We start from the raw sequence: 7166 nt of genomic DNA, 5'->3' as shown, positions 1-7166 counted from the left end.
TAAAGTGAGTGAGTCAGTGAGTGAGTTAATGAGTGTGTTAAAGTGAGTGAGTGAGTGAGTTACAATACGTGAGTGAGGGAGTCAGTGAGTGAGTGAGTGAGGCAAAGTGAGTAAGTTAGTTAAAATAAGTGAGTGAGTGAGTGAGTTAAAATACATGAGTGAGGGAGTCAGTGAGTGAGTGAGTGAGGCAAAGTGAGTGAGTGAGTTAAAATAAGTGAGTGAGTGACTGAGTGAGTGAGTAAATGAGTTACAATACATGAGTGAGTGAATGAGTGAATGAGGTAAAGTGAGTGAGTGGGTTAAAATAAGTGAGTGAGTGAGTGAGAGTGAATGAAATAAAGTGAGTGAGTTAAAATAAGTGAGTAAGTGAGTGAATGAGTGAGTGAATGATTGAGTAAGTGAGTTAAAGTGAGTGAGTGAATGATTGAGTAAGTGAGTGAATGAGTGAGTGAATGATTGAGTAAGTGAGTGAATGAGTGAGTGAATGATTGAGTAAGTGAGTTAAAGTGAGTGAGTGAATGATTGAGTAAGTGAGTTAAAGTGAGTGAGTGAATGATTGAGTAAGTGAGTGAATGAGTGAGTGAATGATTGAGTAAGTGAGTGAATGAGTGAGTGAGTGAATGATTGAGTAAGTGAGTTAAAGTGAATGAGTGAATGAGTAAGTGAGTTAAAGTGAGTGATTGAGTGAGTGAGTGAATGAATGAGGTAAACTGAGTGAGTTAGTGAGTAAAAGTGAGCAAGGTAAAGTGAGTGAGTGAATGAGGTAAAGTAAGTGTCTTAGTCTAAGAAACTGAGAGAGAAAGAGTCGCTACCAACACCAGAAAAGTTCAAAACCAAAATATACCTTTTAAATGCCTCAGTGAGTGAGCCCTGTGAGTCCTGTCTCTCTCTCTCTCTCTCTCTCTCTCTCTCTCTCTCTCTCTCTCTCTCTCTCTCTCTCTCGCTCTCTCTCTCTCTCTCCCTCTCTCTATGCAGTTATTTACACCCAAGGCCATGGCAGCTGCTACAGAAATTTAGGGAGTGTGTGTCTAACAAAGAGAGTGAGGGAGAAATCTGTGAAAGAGAGAAGAAGGATGTGAGAGGCTGGGAGACATAACTCCCTTCTCTCTGTTTGAAACTCAAGGCCATGTTTCTCCTCCTCCTCCTCCTCCCTCATTCCTCCTCACGCCTAGAGCAGGTCATGCAGTGAGAGCAAGACAGAGATAGGTAGAGAGAGAAAGAGAACGAGAAAGACAGAGAGAGAGAGAGAGAGAGTGTGTGTGTGTGTGTGTGTTTGTGTGTGTGTGTTAGAGTGGTTTATACTGTACAACTCAACGTACGCATGACCAGAGTGAAATGAAATATGCCCATAGTTACAGCAGAAAGAAAACGTCCTCTGAGAAAGTGATTATTATTAGTTTTTCAGTTAGCATGGAAGAACTGTGAGAATTTTACACCTGCGTAAACTAATGTGGATCCCCCTGGGCTTCTGGCACCTTAAGTATCCCCTTAACCTGATGTCCACAAGCTCACATACCACCGAAATTTATTCCTTTCTGAGAGAAACGGCTTTGCTCTCACTCGAAGATTTATAGCCAGCGATCTTTCAGTTCATAAATATCCCCGCTTTATTGTTATTGTAAATGATGATATGCTATAATATTTTCGTTATTATACTATGTGATAGAACTATCCATCACAAACTTGACTAGGCTTAGCTCAGAGGTTAAGATAAGACTTGTTTGTCAGAGTAACTCTGCTTTATGAAGCTCAGCACTGACAAACAGTCAGTATATGCTTAGGGATGAAGGCACGCTTAACGCTAATCATTTTTCACGCTCTATCGCTCTGTCATCTCTGATTTCAGTTCAGGTTCTGTTTGACTCGGTGGTGATTTATGGATGGAAAACCTTGGTCATTTTGAATTAATTATTCTGCAACAATCTGATTGGTCGAGCAGTGTTCCAAGAATGCTTACATTTCCTATAACTGCACTGGGATGTTTCACTGTGTGTATCACTCTGCTCATCTGTGTTCGCCGCATAAAATTCTACTTCCTAGTCCGAAACGGTTACTACAGCAGTGTTAGCGACATCACCAGCAGACAGGGAAACAATATATTTTTATACATGAACATAACTTTTGACTTAAAATATGAAAGATGAAAAGGAAGAAGGAAAGCCAATTTTACCAGAAGCACCTTTAACAGGAATGCACAAATCAATGTAAGGTATAGCTAATCTCAGCCATATTCGGGATAACTGCACAATTGCGAGTGTGATATTGCTTAATTGTGATCTAAATTTCCATAATACTATGGGTCTACATGACACTATATATATATATATATATAGATAGATAGATAGATAGATAGATAGATAGATAGATATATATATATATATATATATATATATATATATATATATATATATATATATATAGATAGATAGATAGATAGATAGATAGATAGATAGATAGATAAAATCATTACGGTTATACGACAATGCTGTTTTTACTTTGATAATAAACCATGGTATCAAATATAGCCCTCAAATAATTAGGCTGTTTAAAGGTGACACATTGCTGCCTCACAGGGTCATTTGTTCGATCCTGAGCTCGGGTTACTGTCTGTGACTTTCACATGTTCTCTACATGTTCACCTGGGTTTCCTCTGGGTTCTCCGGTTTCCTCCAACCTCCCGAAAGCATGATAATCGGTGGATTAGCCAAACTAAAATTACACTATGTGTGAAAGTGTGTGTGCATGGTGTTCTGTGATGAGCTGACACCCCATCCAGGGTGTTTTCCCAGGACAAGCTCCAGACCCAACCCTGATTAGTATGAAGTTCCCCCCAAATGCCATAACTCCAGTCAGTCATAACAGCCTCCTCTATGAAAGTCCTGTTTTTCATCTGGATGGATTTCCTCAGGTTTTAACACATAATACACATTGATCAAAGATCTACAAACGTAAGCAATAAGTGGTCACTTTATGTCCGTTTCATGTTATTAAGTTTTCAAGTTTGCTTAGTTAGTGAGACCCCAAAAACTCAATTATTGGTTTTGAAAATTTCGTTTTCCTTTATACCATAACTAATCTCTCATTATTTGTGTGGTTAGAGTGTTGCATAAGAATATGCATATTAATAGTCCGCCAACGGTGTGGAATGAATCCACCATGCATCTATAAGATTCTTATTTACACCCCTAACAGATATGACAGTTCTTAGGGCTCTCGTCTGCTTGATGCGCATTTTTTGTCTAGATTGCTGTTCCCACAGTCGAGTGGCGCTATCAGGGTCCGTCTCCAGCATTCCGCCCGGGAGCACTGACGTCAGCCGGGGGTGATAAGGGGGTCCTGGGGGGTGCTGGAGGGGTAACACTAACAGAGACAGGGCTCGATAAGGCCTCAGACTGATAAGGGGACAAGCTGCCGAGCCCTATTGTTCCAGCAGATCCTCCAACAGCTCTTCTTCTCCATCCTCTGTGTGTGTGTGTGTGTGTGTGTAAGATTCAGCACTGATGTGACTTATTTTCCTGTAAGATTGCAGCTATATGTGTATGCGTGTTATCATCGCTGCCTTGACATGCATGTCAGAAAACATATTGCACAAACTATTTACATTGCCTAGCATCGAGTAAAGAATACAGTGTACAATACAGTTGTAGTATATATGGCACTGTTTGGATGATCCGAGTAATATTTGCATGTTGTGTGTTTGATTGAGGTAATGAACAGGAGCGAGTACTTACGTTGTCCAGCAACTCGGCCTTCTCTATGTGTATATTTGTGTTTCCCGTCTCTGCGCTGACAGATAGAGCAGGTAAAGAGACAAAAATGTTGGTGATGTGACAGTATATGTTCACGTGCGCACGTGTGTGTGTGCGTGTGTGTGTGTGTGTGTGTGAGAGAGAGAGAGAGAGAGAGAGAGAGATAGAGATTGAGAGTATCGGATGTCCTTATCCTCTGTGACAAACAGGAATATTCCCTCTGTTATCAGGTTGTATGTTGTATGACCTGGTGGATTGAGAGACTCCCTTCTCCTATTATTTCCTGCCATTGTATGTGTGTGAGTACAAGTATTTAGCCCTTTGTGAGGACCAAAAAGGAACAAATATTAGAGGTAAAGTTTTCCTTTTAAGATAGACGTTGGTTGTAGGTATGAATTAGGTACTCTACCTGCCAGAAATGGGCTTTCATAGACACACCAGAGCTGTTAGATGGCTAGAAATTCTCTGCAGCACCAAAAACTTATTAAGTGCCATTTATGAACCGTATAGTAGCTTTCAAACTCCTGACTAATTCTTCAGACGAGAAAAAGAGACCTAAAATATACATGCGACAATTATCAATTATCAACATTTTGAGACATTTCTTCATAATATAATAGTATGATATAACTAAATAGTATGGAGGCCCGTTAATAATAAATTGAAATCTTGAGATAATAAGTCCGATTTTGAGATAGTAAGTTATTATTTTGAGATAATAAGTTAATATTATAGGATGAACAGTCAAACCTATGAAATCAGCCAAACTTTTGAGATAATAAGTCAACATTTTGGGATAATAATCCTGATCATTAAGATAATAAGTCAGAATTCTGAGATAATTTGTGAAAGTTTTGAAATATGTTTGAGATGTTTGAGATAATAAGTCAATAATTTAGGGGGGAAATGAGACATTTTGAGATAGTAATAATAAGTTTTATTATTTATTATTATCTCAAGCACTTTGAGATAATAATTCCGATTTTTTTTTTTTTTTTAGATAAGTCACACTTTTAACATAAACCAGATTTTTAAAAATAAGAAGTCAGAATTATGAGATAATAAGCCAAAGTTTTGGGATAATACTTCCAATTTTTGAGATAATAAAGTCTTTAAATAATTCAATAATTAAATAAGTCACATGTTTGAGATAATAAGTCAATAATTTAGGATTTTAAGTCAAAACTGTAGCATAATAAGTCAAAATTTCTGAAATAATAATTCAGATTTTTGTGATAGTCATTCAGATTGTTTAGGTAAGTCACAAACCAGAATTTGTTTTTAAATAAGAAGTCATAATTTTGAGATAATGAGCCAAACTTTTGAGATAAGACAAAAAAGTTTGAGATGTTAAGGCTGAATTCTGAGATCATAAGTCAGAATTTTGACATACTGCTGCTGCCAGGACTAAAGAACTGGTGTTTCATAAAATAGGCATAGGTATGGATTTGTAAAGTTTTATGAATTGATAATACTTAGAAAGATTTTTGTTAATGAATATAGAGAAACTGAGATGAAATACAGTGAAATAAATACATTTCTAGGTTTGTTATTTATTAGCGCTGATAGATGCAATGTATCCAAAAATCTGAAAAAATGACTACCAAAATCGTTTTCTCTACCTGTACTGTCTCACCTTAATGTCCTTTATTGCTTATCATACTCCTCACTCACTAAGGAGATGGATAGATTTTTTATGCTTTTTTGCCCTGTCTCTTTTGTTATTCCACAATGCACACTAATACTAATACTGTACACATTCCTAACCGAGGAGTGGCAACGGCAGTGCTAATAATTGCACTCAATATCTCCACTTTCCACTTCTTGCTCTCCGGCTTTCTCTGCTCTTTTTTTTTTTTTTTTTTTTTTTTTGCTCTTTTTTTTTACCCATTCATACTTTCCCTTTTTAATCTTGTTCTGGTCTGTTATTTTTGACTGCCCTTGCCACACCATATATACACATTACTTCTGTAGTTATACAATATTCCATCCTACTGTGCACTTGGGATGAATTGCCTTGTCTTGACTTGATAATGTAACACATAGTTCAGTCTATGGATGATTCACACTTTAGGTATAATAGTAGATATATGCCACTGTTCACTACCTCAGCAGTAAGACTAGTGGACTAGTGAGGCTGTTGTTATCAGTGGATTAGTGGGCCGCTGGCCTAGTGTTTGCTCGGACTTTGGTCTGTTCTTATCTCAGGGTGAGGTCCTGGGATCCCAGACTCACCCCCCTCCCCTTCATCTCACCTCCATCCAATTCTATCTCCTGCTCTCTCACCCTTTCACTAACATTAGGGCTATAAATAAAACAAATTGTGGATGAAATGACCAGGAAACTTACAGCACTTTAGAACCAGCACTCTGCTTGCGACCTCCTTGCTACACCTTCGTGAGACAATATGTGAGCACAATATGTGCCAATCGGACATACTAGATTGACTGGAATACTGTACTCTCTCTCTCCTGCTAAGGCGCAGCATCTGTGCGCTAATATCTGCAAGCAAAAGAACAGGCGTATGTGTTTTGAGGCGACTACACCAAACCTCCACCGAAGCTGGCAAACAAAACCTTAATCCCCAACCCCATTACTCTGAGACTTTATAACAACAACAAAACACAGAAGGTCATAACCTGCCATAACACCACAATTAAATATTTCTATATAAGCAAACAGTTATGCATGAGGGTTGTGTAAAACATTGATTAAGTCCACAAGTAGTTCCAAAAGTAGATAACCTCCTCCAATAATGTTTCACCTGATGGTTTGATGAACAGGTCAGAGGCCTCTCAGATAGACCCATTACTTCTGTGACAGATAGACAAGATTAAACTCAGTCAGTGTTGGTCAACGAAAGCCCGAGCATGGCTCTGCATATAGAACACTCACACAGGGCATCCACTTGGCCTGATTCAGGTATAATTGATTTCACAAGATAGTGGCATGTTCAGATAAGCTCTGAGAATGTGCTGGTGAGTGTTGTCCAAATAGTCCTGTCTCTGCCGTACACAAAGCCCATTGATCAGGCTGTTTCATTACACACACACACACACACACACACACACACACACACACACACACACACACACACACACACACCTTCACAGATCAATGGAAGTGTAGTGAGGTGAGCAAATCAACAAGTTCAACAAGCAAAGAAATATGGGATGACTGGGGTAAAAATGATAGACATTTATAGGGGTAAAATGATTGAGAGGGCCTTCCGTATTTTTATTTTTATTTGGGAGACCATCTGAAATGCTCTTCCTGGAGCCAGGGGTCTGGTTGAACTATGGCCCTCAGGAAGAGTGGCTAGTAACCACCACCACCCCCCTTCCCCATCCCTACAGCCATGCTGTCTCATGTTGGGACTAATAGAGATCTGTCCTACACATAGGATCCCATTCATCC

Source organism: Ictalurus punctatus, chromosome 2, assembly GCF_001660625.3.
Source record: "Ictalurus punctatus breed USDA103 chromosome 2, Coco_2.0, whole genome shotgun sequence".
NCBI classification, from domain to species: Eukaryota; Metazoa; Chordata; class Actinopteri; order Siluriformes; family Ictaluridae; genus Ictalurus; species Ictalurus punctatus.
This window is presented reverse-complemented; position numbering follows the sequence as displayed.